The following is a 14215-nucleotide window of genomic DNA, read 5'->3' on the forward strand; positions in this document are numbered from 1 at the left end:
ACTCTTTCAGGATCCAGTGTGAAGGAAGAGGAGATGATTCTTCTAAAATGATGCCTGCTAGCTGTTTTTATAAATTCTTATGCTAAAACAACAAACATTTTAATAATCTGATTTTTTTTAAAAAAAAAAAAAGCTCTTCAGACCAGTTTAAAATATAAATATTTTAAATTTACAATATTTTAAAATATTGTAATTTGGTCAATCTAACTGGCCTATGTCTCTAGGCATCTAGGCATTTCCTTGAGAGTAACCTCCATTGAAAATAGAATTTAAGTGAAGACAACAAAAAAGACATGCTTAACTCTTGATGACTTCATGAATGTGGACTTAGTTTGCCACTAACCTCTCCTTATGATTTTTCAATGTCTCAATCTGATTTACAGCTCAGACTGCAGCAGATCAGATAGAGCAGAATGCTCCGTTCTTAAAAGGAGATTAAACGTAGACGCTCAGCTATACTAGTCTGAAACTGATAAATACACTATATAGATATATAACAGAAAACAGAATAATAGAGCTGAAAGGATCATCTAGTTCAGCCCTCTGCAATGTACAGGAAAACCATTCATTTGCTGATTTATTTTTAAGTCTGTATAAAAAGAATTAAAAACATATCATAGTAACAAGCAAGACCCTAAAAGATTTTTTAAAAACTTACAAATAGAAATTAAGTTATCCTTATCCTTCTTAAAACACCTCTAGAAATGGAGAATTGAATCCACAGTCTTCATAGATAAGATTTTTATTTTGTCAAATATGAAGTCACCTGACTCATTAATATCTCTGGGTAGCCTACAACTTTTACAACACACACACAGACCCTTATGTGTCATCAAGCTCCTAGTGACCACATAGTTTCGTCAATCAATCACAGACACAATCCATCAATAAACCAGTAACACTAATAAACCAACCCTCCCAAAATGGCATTCCACAGCTAGTCTGTCAATACAGCTGGAAAAACAGCCATAAAAAATTCCTAAATAAATACGGGTAGGAGCCACATAGATCTCTGGACAAGGGGGGAGGGGAGGGGAAGAGAATAACCCATCATTCCAGAGGGCAAGTGCAGCAACAGGATAGGTTGGTCTACTATCATACAGATCTTCCAGTGAGGTTTTTGCTATATTTAAATGAACTTTAGATAGTTGCAATTTATGTCCATTATTTTTGGTTCTAGTTTCTTCTTTTCTCCAGACTGAATATCCCAAGTTATTTCAGCTGTTCTATTAGGGCATCTTGTCAAAGAAGATGACATTTGTCTCGGATTACCTGTTTTTGACAAAGCTCCTGGCAATCACAGCAATCTTCAAGCTTACAAATGGCCTGCTTATTCAACCATCCCTCCAGAGACTAATGTCCAGTTCACTGTTCAATAATTACTGGGATCCTGTTTTTTTTGAAGAGGGTAAATACTTTTTTCTTCTTCCCCAATCATTTGGTATCTTCCCTCCTATCAAAGACAATAGTTCCTCAAAAGTATTCTAGAGTGTATTTCATGAGGGCCTGGGACCTTGAAAGCATTTAAATTAGTCAAATGCTCCTTTATTTCATCCCTACCATCCTGCACCCTTTTCCTGTTGTGTACCTTCCCGATGTATGCTACTAAATTAACATTTTTAAAAAATATTTCAAATGTTATTTTTAACATTTATTTAAATAGTTTAAATAGTAACATTTATTTAGCAGTTATTTATTTTTAAAATAACATTCAGTGAAGACTGAAGCAAAATAGGAGTTCCCCTGTATTTTTGCCCTCACCATTAAGAATTCACTTTTGGAGAAAACAGCGACTCTGCCACTTTCTTTGCCTTTTTTTTTCCTTTGCTATGAACGTATTTTTAAAAAGCTTTCTTGTTGGATTTCATCTCTCTTGCCAAGTTTAGCTAATTTTACACCTTTCCCTTTGTGTACTTCCTGCACTTCTGAGCCAAAGCTTTACACAATCGCTTGAGTTTTAGTCTTTCCTTCTAAAGCACCCTTTTTTTTCTCAGCTACTTCACAAACTGCCTATTCACACAGATTGGCTCCTTTAGATATTGTACCTCCTACCTCCTTTTCTTCCTCATTGGCTTTGTTTGAGACTATGGCATCCTTAATTTCTTTTAAAAGAAACCCAGCCAGGGACGATATTTTTGCATTTCAGATTTTCTTCTCATGACATTTGCTCTCCTATTTCTTTTAATTTATAAAATCAACCTTTCTAAAACAAAGCTTTTTGCTAAAATCAAAAACAGGTATGGTCACCATATATTTCCCACCACTTTTTAATGTATTCAATTCCTCCCTGCCAATTAGGACCATATCCAAGGTAGATCAACCAGTGGCTAACTCAACTTTTTAAAAGAGAAAATTATCACCAACACTAGTTAAGAATCTATGCAACATTTTATGTTTGGCAGAATTAGTTTTCCAACAGATTGCTAAAATCTCGCATCACAACCACTTCATGACTTTTTTTTTTTTTTTGAAGCTTTGGTTAATCTGCTTTAATGAACCTTCATCCACTTCTTTGGACTGCTTTGGTAATCTACAATAGGGGTCCCCAACCCTCGGTCCGTGTACCAGTACTGGGCTGCAGCATGCCAGCAACCGGTCCACACAAACAAGCAAAGTCCCATCCATGGGATGCAGGCAGCACACAAAATCACACACTCTCCGGTCCGTGGAAAAACCTTTCTCCATGAAACCCGTCCCTGGTGCCCAAAAGTTGGGGACCTCTGATCTACAGCACATTCCTAGCAAGGTATCCCTGCTATTAGCTTGCTCTTTTACCTTGAGTTTCTCAACAGTCATATTATCATCAGCCCTGTGGAAGTTCATTAAGATAAAGAATGCTACTCCACCTTCTCTCTTGTACTGACTGTTCCTCTGAAACCAACTGTAGACATCAAACCCAATGTGACACCGGTAAATTCATCCCACCATTTTTCAGTGCCTAATAACACCTGGGTCATCTTGCCTATCAACCATGTTTTGCGCATTAGTGCAGAGACATCCAGAAAACCCAACCCATTCTCCCATATCTCTAACTAGCAAATTGTTTTGTTGCTATATCCAATCCACTACTTGACAATTCAGTTTGCATTGAATTAAATAGAATGCATTTGCTTTCTAGTTTAAAGCCCTTATGATGAGGTTAGCTAGCCATCATCCAGAAATATACTTTCCCATCTTAGTAAAAATACCTTAATGCAAAGCAGCTTTTTCCTTCCTGATGTTTGCACCATTCTTTGAACCTCAACCCTCTCAACCAGGCGTTCATTTAATGTTTTTTCCTTTCTTTTGCCTTCAATGGGAAGTATTCTCACAGACACCACTTAGGTCCCCAAATCCATCACCCCCTTTCCCAAAGCCATGCAGTAACTCTACATCTACTGTAAGTCATACTTAGCAGTATTGTTTATGCCCACAAGATTAATGGGACAAGTCTCTGATCAGTAGATCTGATCAGACTTATCAGTCCTCCTACCATATCTCAGACTTGGAAGATTGCACATAGGTCAGGATGAACAATGTGAGTAATAAATGGGAACTACTGTGCCTCTCACAAACATCCTGTTCACAATCACTATGTTTTCTTCTTCTTGATGACCAGTAATAGATCACTTCCACTTGGGTCATGTGACAAATTTTACTGAGGGCTTTTTGTAGCTTACTCATGTCTGTAGAGTCTTCCCCGGAGGCTAGAGGTTGCCAAGATCTAGGACAACAGTCTGCTTTGTAATCATTTTGCTTCCGACTGTGACCTGTTGCCAGCTTCTTTATTCCCATGCTCGGGTGAAGTTGTAAACTTTACATTTTTCTCCTGTTTGTGGTGAGTAATGGTATCCACACTACTGTTCAGGCAGTCTTCATCTTGATGAATGAGATACAGTCATAACATTTTGGCCTCGAGTTATCCAATCTCTGCTTTCAGAATTTCCACAAACATTTTACACATATGAAATCAGTTTTGCCTTCAGGAAAAAAAGGCAGACCTCGCACATATGTTGCAGCTGAGCACCAGAAAGAACCCCATCTCTGGCCACAATCTCTCCTATATTATCTGGAGCAAAAAAAAAAAAAAAAAAACCCAAAAGTATAAATGCAAGCACATTTGTTAAGTTTTGTGTGCCATCAGGCATGTGTGCTGTTGGCTTGAGCTGGTAAGATAAAGTCCAATTCCTTTGCCGTTAGCAGATCTTTCTACTGTCTTCCCAGGATACAGAAGGAATATGCAGATGAACCTTGAATTCTTGGATAAAAGTTCTTTAGTGTTTAGCATTTCTGAACTACAATTCCTATCATGCCTAGCCAGGCAAGCCAACTGTCAAAAATTATAGGGATTGCTGCCCTGGTATAATTAATATATTTGTAGATGCAAAAAATCCCGGAGCAGTGATACATATTGCATTGTTCCCAAAATCAAAAGACTCATATAAGCACTTAACATAATCTTTGGTACATTAGAATAACTAGCCAGAACATGACAACAGCTTATACAATAAATGTTACAGAAATGAGAAGTATTTATAGAGAACCAGACAGCATTTGTTGTTACTATTAACCAATTGCATAAACCAAATGCTGGACTGTGATTCTCTTATCTTATCACTTACCATTCTATTCATGAGCTATAGACTTCTTTACTAGTAAAAGCCGTAACAGTAGTAAAATAAATCATAATATTTTAAAAATGCAAAGATACTGTGAATTATACCCTAATCATAATATTCAACAACAGTGTTAATGTCATGGTTCCGACAGATGAAACTCGAGGCATTGTTTATCTTAAAGAATCTTTTATTCGAGAAACAAAGTATCGGCACTACATAGTTGAAACCAAAAACTAAATTCCCCTCCCCTGAGTACAAAGTAACAAAGCACAATTCCCTCCTCCAATAAACAGTCATAAATCACATTCCCCAATTAGCTTGAAGCCTCGGCTTTCTCCCCAGCTCTCCAGCCCACCAAAACTCTATCAGCTCTGAGCCCAATGACCTTGGGTTCCCACGCCTGAGTTATTATTGTTATGACTAGCTGGACTCTCATTCACATTCTCCCTCCCAGCATCAACTAACTCTAAAAGCAATAGAGGAAAATGGCTGCAATTCCATCTGTTGTCAAAGGAAGAACATCCGATGTTAGCAACGTTGACAGTTAGATTCTAGGAGTTATTTTAACATTGGAGTTATTTATTAGAGATTAAAAGCTAAACAAGATTAATAGATAAAAAATTGCTATTAATATCTAAAATCTGATATTCTGCACTAGATCTATGTAATAAACAAGCATCTGCATTGAAACAGCAGGTTCTGGAACATTATTTATTCACAATTATGAATACTTTTTAATACATACTATTTCAAAGAACTGTGGCTGTGAAACATTAACACAAACGCACAATGAAATCTTATATTAACAGCTAACTAGACTACACTTCAAAACCAATTGTGTTCTCACAAACCCATATTATGCTTTTCCTATAATATCTTAAACCAGGGGTGTCAAACTCGTGATGTCACGTGACGTGTCGCGACATATCGCGACTTTTTTGCCATTGCCGGCAATAGGGTGGGCGCGGTTTTGCTATGATGCATCCGGCCCACGGGCCGGCAGTTTAACACCCGTCTTAAACTGTCTGGGCTTCATTTTTTGAAAAAAATGTCATTATCCACAATGGAGAACCATCATTTATTCTTGGATTAGGAATATTGATCAAGCCTTGATTGTGGCTTAGCCTTATTATCCAAACCAAATTCAGACTAATCATTAATTCCACTTTATTACCTCCTGCAGGGACATGTTTTTGAAAATAAAGAGGTTGGGAGAAGAATTAGCTTTTTCTGGCTACAGGCAAGTGCCTTTGATCCAAATTGGGTCAAAAAAATCAAGAAGTGCTCCTCAACCAGTCCCTGAAAGTGTTGCTGGGATACTGATGAAAATTGTTAACATGAAGAATGTCTTAATCATGCTTAACATTACTTAATGTGTCACATAAATAAAATCATTCTCAGTATCAGAGAAGTTAGATTTACATTCCTAGTATATACAATGGAAATACACTCAACTACAGAATATATATATATATTCTTTCTCAAAAATGAAAGAATGGTGCATGCCGTCCAAGATTGTCCAAAATGCTTTTTGTTTAAAAAAAAATAGAAATGCAACTGAGGTTATGGGGAGCAAATGTGATGTTCACTAGAGCCAATAGTTAAAAATATCTGCAGAAATTCTTTTTTTCCCCCCCTACAAGTCATTGCTGCATGATATTTTCTGGAAGCTCAATTATTCACAGAGAGCCCAAGTTGTCTTCTACCTTTCTATCAACCAAGGGCACAAGCCAAGCAATTGGCTTTTCCCCTTTTTAATTAAAACGAAATTGTGTTTAGACACCAGGGAGGGAAGCAGCTTGACATCTGACTCTAAAAGAAAAGGAACAGACTGAGATTTTTTTTTAGATTTTTCTTCCTCCTTCGTGAGATACAAGCAAGTGATGCTTAACGAATTATGATAGGTAGAATATTTAATTGTAAAACAGGGGTCCTAACTTTATACAGTATATCACAGATTGTTTCATTATGAGTTGGGGTTATTGGGTTTTTTGTTTTGTTTTTTGTTCTAATATAGCACTGAATGCTGTTCTTTACATTCCACGGTTCTCCAACCCAGGTTTTCTGGTGTACTGTTCTTTTAGAGAGAAAAAAGCAAAAATAAGCACATAAGAACAATGGGAACACATAAGATTAATGTAATGGTAAGTGGTTATAGTACTGGATGTCAATATGCCTTCCCCCCACCCCCCAAAAGCCTCATGAAATTTAATTATCTGAGGGCACTGGAAGAAAGCTAGTTTTAAGATGAAACAATTCCTCCGGATTTAAATTAGCTTTGTACAAATGTGTACAAATTTGTATACTGCATGAGCTAGAAAGAAGGCTGAGAATATCTACAGATCCCTCACATCCTGGACCTAAACTGTTTCAACTTCTCCCCACAGGACACTGCTATAGGGCATTGAGTGCCAAAACAACTACACACAAGGACACCTGCTAAACACCTAATTCCAACAGCAGTGTCTTATGCTAAGGATATCTAACCATGTAGTAGGGCTGTATTACGATTATTCTTCTCATCTTTCCTATTACCTACTTCTATTGGTATGTTATGACTATCACTTTGTTGGTTGTATCTTACGATTTATCTCTTTTTTGCTTTTATGTATGCTGTGAGCTTAAGCACCAGAAAGAAATTCCTTGTGTGTCCAATCACACTTGGCCAATAAAGAATATTCTATTCTTCTATTCTATCTGTGACCATCCAAAGCTGACTGTTCAATAGCAGCTCATCAATCATTTAATCACTGCATTAGATTTAAGCACATTGTGGTAACTTCTTTCCTGTTTGTCTTTTTTGGGGATGAAGTTAACTTGTTGTAGTTGGTAAAACCATGATTCATGGCAAGGACCTTCAATCTAAGTGAAACCAGATTCAAAATTCAAAAAAAAATTCATAATTATTATTATTATTTTAGAATGGGATGGTCATTTGGTACTCTTAGTTCCTTTAAAAAAGGAATATAAATCTAATACAAAAACAAATCAAAGCAATGCCATTCATAGATTTTTCACCCATTAAAAGCTATTCAGTGAGAGCTGGACAGCAAGCACAAAAGACTTCTTGGGCTCAACCCCGAATTTTAGCAATATAAAAACCAGCAGAGCTGTATTGAATGACATTAAAATATCTTGTAAAAAGATTTTAATAGGACATTAACAGTAAATTATTAGATAATAATTTATCTTTAGTCCTTAATACAGTGGCCTGTTTCACATATTTTGCTACCCCAAAAAATGGTTTGATTTTGATTTATCATGATGGATAAATCAGGCCATTGTGGCTCATTTAGTTTATGGCATAGTATGTTGTATGAATCTACCATCTGTGACTCAAATCCCATAGTCTATGACTCAGCCCTGTATGTGAACCAGCCAAATATCACTTATTCAGTAACTTTTGTTAAATGATTATTAGCCACCTAGAGCTATTTTCTATGATATAAGCAGCCATATTGTTCTAATAAAATGTGCAAACCAAGCCAGTATTTTAATCATCACAGCCATCTAAATGTTTTTATTTAAGATTATATGCCGTGAGTTTTGGGGAGGGGAGGAATTATTTTCTTAACATTTTAAGTAATCATATAAGGCTTCATACAATTAAGCATGGTACCCAAAAATCAAGTATTTTTAACACAACTACACTAACTACTCATTGAATCTCTGAACGAACACAAAACCCTCTGCTTGCAACAGAAGTAGCCTTTGCAAAGCACAAAGTATGCAAAGTTCTAAAGGCAAAATTTAGTGAAATAAAAATTCTGAAATTCATAGACGAAGTAATGACTCTGCACTTCTACTAATGAGCTACCCTTATGCACACATACTTAAAAGCAACAGTCAAGTCTACCATAAACAAAGTACCATTTCTGTGCATGTTTTCTTTTTAATTTTGATTTAAGTTTTGACTCTGATCCAAGAATGAAATAAGAGTGAAATTTTAGACTTCTGCTTCCAGTTCGCGGCATTCCTAGTCGCACGGGGAGACTCGTCTCCTCGTCGGCTAGCTTTCTCTCTGCCGGTCGACCCTTATACGGGTCGAAAGTCGCCCTGGAGGGTGCGACTTCCATCGAGGAGGCTTCAGCTTGGCTGCAGAGGAGCGGTGGCTCCTCCAGCTGTCCGGGCGATCTCTCAGGGCCGACAGAGAAGATCGGCCAGTAAAATGGCCGATCACCCTGCTGCTTCAAACCGCAAGTCAAAGAACATCTAAGCTGTAAGAACCCCCGTGGTGACCCCGGGTCAGACTTTTTCTTGTCACTTTCTCTATTTTACTTTGCTTTTGGAACCTGTAAGAGCCTTGTTGGAATTATTTCCCTGGCTTGAGAAGGCAGCTTTTACGTGTTTGGGAAAGAAGGCTTTTTTTTTTAAGACTATATCTTATTTGCATACTTTTTGGGATACAGAAAATTCTCTCTCCTTTTTTTAAGAATTTTTTTTAAGAATTGTACTATCATCTGGTGTTGGAAGATTATTTCTTCTTTCACACTATACTTTTAAAGACTGGAAAAGAGATAATAGAGATAAAAGAGGAACTCATCATACCTTACAAATCTTTCATTTGTAACTTTGAGGAACAGAAGAAGCAAAGACTGAGATTTGAAACTACAAAGCAACGATATTTTAAGGAGGAGAGAAACAGACACCTGACACAGAGGATGGTACTCTTATTCTTTTAAAACTTACTGCAACAACAAAAATAGATCCAATGGCTGAAAGGGAAGCGTCTTTATGGAAACCTACCTGGTATAGGAAAAAAGCCAGAATTATATTGAAAAGAGAAATTTAAAATGGTGTAATGGAATAAAAGCCAACGCTGTATTTATGGACTGTTTTAAGGATCAAGGCTGATAGATATTTTAAACAGATTAAGAATGTACTGGATTTGTGTATTCGTGTAGTGAATAATAGACTCAATTTGATGAAAATCATTATGTATTGGAATTGAAAAAATGATGACTATTTAGATTGGATGGTTTCAATAATCAATGGAGTGTTTTAAATTAGTAAGGTGACTTTTTTGTATGACAACAAAGACGCGATAAGACATGATAAGTAATTGGAGAAAATCTGAATTTGAATTCTGTTTAATGAACTTGAATGAATTAAGGTTTAATATTATTTTGTTATTTTAAAGAGATGTATTGATTGTGGGATTATATATGTATAGGGTTGATTAATACTTTATTGCTATTAGGATATTTACTGTGTTGTGAAAGAAGAAACAAATGAGATTGGTGATAAAATGAGGGATGTGAGAGATTAAGAATTAGAATTGATAATTTATTGTTTTAAAGCTAAACTATGGTAATTGTAAACTGATAAAGTTATAAAACAGGTTGAGCAGTTATAGAAATTTAAAATAGAAATAGAATATTTTAAATGTATTATGTTATTCGAAGGAAATAGAGAGGAGATAGCAAAATGTATTGTGCTGAGCTGTTTATATATGTCTTTACTTTTGAATGTTTGACCACCCAAACACCACGGTGGGTCTTGAGTACTTTTTCTTAAGAAATTAAAAATCTAATAAAATATGTTTTTTTAAAAAGACTGAAATTTTATTTTAATCTTGTTTTAACCATTAGTTGTTGTCACACATAACTTGAGTTATTCACAATTATTCATTAAGCATTTCTTGCCTGGTTTATTGATTACTGTTGCCCCCAAACTTGAACTATAAGCTTCTATGCAGGTATGTAGATAATGTATAGATTGCTTCTGATAATAAATTGTCAGTTTTAAATAATAAAGTATTAATAAGAATCTATAATAATCCGCAAATGCCCAGATATTGCTTAACTGTATCACCAGCAGCCCCAGCTGTCACAAGTGTTGGTGTAGGATGATGAAAATCATAGCAATATTGAAGAGCTACTTCAATCTTTTCTTTGATGTCTATAACCCATTTGAAAATACTACAGCTTTAACTGCCTATCTACTGGTAAGTGTCCCATACTAAATTAAGGCATGTGATCAAATGCAAAGCATTCAGAGATCTGGGATTTCATTTATAGGGTTAGCTCTTACCACATGGCCACAGCACTAGCATAAGCACAACAGTGAAATGGTAAGCAATTCTCTGGTTTCACTGCACCCTAAAATAGAAAGTGTGAAAGAATTAAGTTGCTTACTTTGCCCTGGATGAAGATATACCAGGGATGTATATCCACAATGATTCCAGAAAGTATTATTTTTATAATTAAAAGGTTATATATCAATATATAACAAAACATCAATATAGCAAAGGATTTATTATTATATGTCATATTGAGTTGCATGCTAAAGACTGCAAGATAGCCTATAAATTGGTGTATCCTTATCCTTGCAAATAAGCCTGCCAAAATCTATTGGACTTACTTCCAAACAAATAAACCAAGTTATAGAATTGTTTTATCCCAAACTTGTTCACTCTTCTTATGATGATTTTGGTACCTTCTGATCCCACTAATCCACTTCCAGAGTTATTCAGAAGTTTAGATCTATGAAATACATAGCAGTCAACTCTATGTATTCCCTAGACTCTAGAGCAGTTAATTCTACACTTATGACTTCTACGTAAGTCTCATGTTGGACTAAGCATGGCTTGCTTCATCATGGTTAAACTGAACAAACCATAATTAGCTGGTTCTGCACAACATGCCAAGCTAAAAATCAAAGTCTATTAACTATAATTGCCGATTCCACTCAGTAATATTAAGCCCAAACACTAAGTACCTTATGGTTTAGCATTATGAGAGAAGCCAGCCATCTAAATAAAAATAACCTGCTCCCCTACATATAAATTTGGGGATTATAGTCACATGAAGAGGCAAAAATGAGAAGTTGGGGAGTAGAGCAGAGGTTGAAACTCCACCCCCAAAGCTAAGTAAATGTATGCCCTTTGCACAAATACATTAGATCAGGGGTGTCAAACTGCCGGCCCACAGGGCCGGATGCATCATAATGAAACCACGCCCACCCCATTGCAGGCAATGGCAAAAAGGTCACAATGTGTCACGACACGTCACGTGACGTTGCGAGTTTGACACCCCTACATTAGATTATGAATGAAAGTTTACCTAATCCCAATCTCTTATACTACTGTTAAGATATTACAGAAGATGCTGTGATGAAAAGCCATCCAAGAATATAATAAAAATGGGCAAGTACTCGGGTTATATAGCTGTTCCCAAATAAAATATCAACTGCATGACCATATTAGCTTTTGAACAAAAGATTAAAGAAAATTTAATTTAATTTAATTTGTTTTAGCTTTTAATTAGGTAACAGGAGGAGGAGGAGGAGGACTTCTCTCATGAGACTTCCACAGATTTTTGGGTGGTGCAATTCTTAAACTGCCATACACCTAACAGGATAAAGCATAGGATGTGTCTACAAATATCTTCTCTGACACCTCCCCCAAAAAAATCACTGCACCTCATGCAAGCTTTAACCCTTTCATACATGCATGCAATGTTATGATACATATACAACAGGGGTAAACGTCATGCCATGTCTGCACAACGCTCCTTTTGTCATTGACCATCTCCCACAGATGCTTTTGAATGTGTCACACATATTAGTCAATACACAGAAGACCTCTTAACCTGCTAAAAGGACTTACATAATAATGCCTATAAGGAAGTTTGTCATAATTGTAATATTTTATTTATTTTACTGTAGTTTGAATTATATTGATTGTATTTCCTGATGTTTATAAGCATTCCAATAATAAATCTGTCCTACCTATATATATCATACAGTACTGAGTACAAAGGTGAATGAACTTAAAGAAAATTTAACCAGAAAGATACCACAGAAAAATATGGATTCTCCTGAAGCAAAAACACTGGTAACAGATATTAAGTGCAGAAGCAATCTGCTCACAGATATCCACAGAAACACAAATATACTAGGGTTACTTGCACTGATCATTCATAGCAAACGACTCATACAATAACACCACAAAACCACAGATCATAATTATGTTATGTTGCGTTACTATGGAATATTTACTTTATTGGTTTTCTCAACCCTCCCACGAACTACATTAAGACTGACAGAAGACAACGAACAATGCAACGTTTCACAATCCAAACCTTAGCAAATAACGATCCCATATTATTCTGTCAGTTCCCTAAAGAGATGGGACTGGGACAAAAAACTCAAGAGGCTAAAGGGAAGGTTTAAAGTGAGAAAGGGCACAAGGAGCAGCTGCTAGTAATGAATAGGTCAGATGTAACTTTAAACTTTCTGCTTAAGGAATATCATAAGACATGATTCTATAATAGTACATGAAGAGATTTAGTTCTAAATATTTGAAAATATTTACTGTTATGAAACGCGATCACTGACATACCTTGGTCTTTTTCTTTAATTCTGGATATTAAGAACTATAACAAGTCATTCATTACAAATCAAACTGTGAAATAAACAGAAATACAGCAGGGCATGATTGCTAGTACCGTATATTCCGGCGTATAGGGCGACCCGGCGTATAAGACGACCCTAGTTCGACGCCGGGTCGCAAGACGATCGATGCCGAGTCGCAAGACCATCGATACCGAGTCGCATGCCTAGAAAGTTGTCTTATACGCCAGAAACTACCTTATTTCCGATGTATAAGACGACTCGGCGTATAAGACGACCGAGTTCGGAGGCTGTTTCGACACTCTCAAAAGTCGTCTTATACGCCGGAATATATGGTACTAACTTCGAGTGCAAAAGCATCTGGTCACTCCTTATCCTGAACACATGGAAAGTGAATATTCTCCCATTCTCCTGCTTCACGTGGCTTCTAAAAGATTTTAAATAAGTTGTTGAAACTTCTTTGTAAACGTAACTTTTTTTTGTTAGCCTTTGATTTTCAGTGTTGATTCCTGGTGACTGCCTGGGCAAGCCCCTGCCGTTTTCTTGGCAATGTTTCTTGGAAGCAATTTGCTACTGCCTCCTTCCTAGGGCTGAGAGAGTGTAACCCGCCCAAGGTTACCCAGCTGGCTTTATACCTTAGGCAGGACTAGAATTCAGTCTCCCATTTTCTACCCTGGTGTCATAACCATGACAGTATACGAAACTAGCTCTCATTAAAATAACTAGTTTTCCAAATATTTTGAATTCCTACAGAATTAAGATGTTTAAAAGTTGCTCTTCAGTAACTGATCATCTGATTCTATCTTCAAAGAGCAGCATATCTGTATATTATCAAAGCCTCAGGGTTGAGGTCTCAACCAAGCATTCTCCAGCTCTCTGGTCTAACCACAAAGGAGGCCTACTCCCTACCTCTGTCTGTATACGTACAGAAGTGTTGCTGCTGTCTCGCCACAACAGGGGCCGCCAAGAATTCAGCACTTGGCATTTCTGTCCCACAACTTGCCTCCCCTAGGATATCCTATTGGGGTTGGGCCAGGAGGTAAGCTGTTTTACCATGGTAATACAATTCCTTTGCATTACTGACCTCAGTTATTATTACCATGGTGACAGAAAATACAGCAATTCTTCCGTCAGCAGCCCATAATTCCATCTGGGGAGCAACTTCAGTTTTCCAGCAAAGACAAGTCTTCAATCCCAGACAGACATGAATATCCTAATCCATCATGCCCACTGTTCATCCTAGCTGGGGAACACAGGAATAC

The 14215-nt window shown here is 36.6% G+C and overlaps 1 protein-coding gene across 7 annotated transcripts in view; it reads right to left on the minus strand.

Annotated features, from left to right (window-relative positions):
- Positions 1-14215, minus strand: part of GPD2 (glycerol-3-phosphate dehydrogenase 2) — a 95210-nt gene that overhangs the window by 77727 nt on the left and 3268 nt on the right. Inside the window, exon 3 of one of the 7 annotated variants that reach the window (XM_039335400.1) lies at positions 14038-14192. The exons of 4 other annotated variants lie outside the window; for them this stretch is intronic. The gene's annotated coding sequence lies outside the window, so the exon portion shown is untranslated. Of the gene's footprint in view, positions 1-12682; positions 12732-14037; positions 14197-14215 lie in introns of those variants that run through there. 2 more of the 7 variants (XM_039335398.1, XM_039335403.1) reach the window with 2 other exon arrangements.

The sequence above is a fragment of the Crotalus tigris genome, unplaced genomic scaffold (genome assembly GCF_016545835.1).
Source record: "Crotalus tigris isolate CLP2741 ecotype Arizona unplaced genomic scaffold, ASM1654583v1 scf7180000017641.3106099, whole genome shotgun sequence".
NCBI lineage: Eukaryota > Metazoa > Chordata > Lepidosauria > Squamata > Viperidae > Crotalus > Crotalus tigris.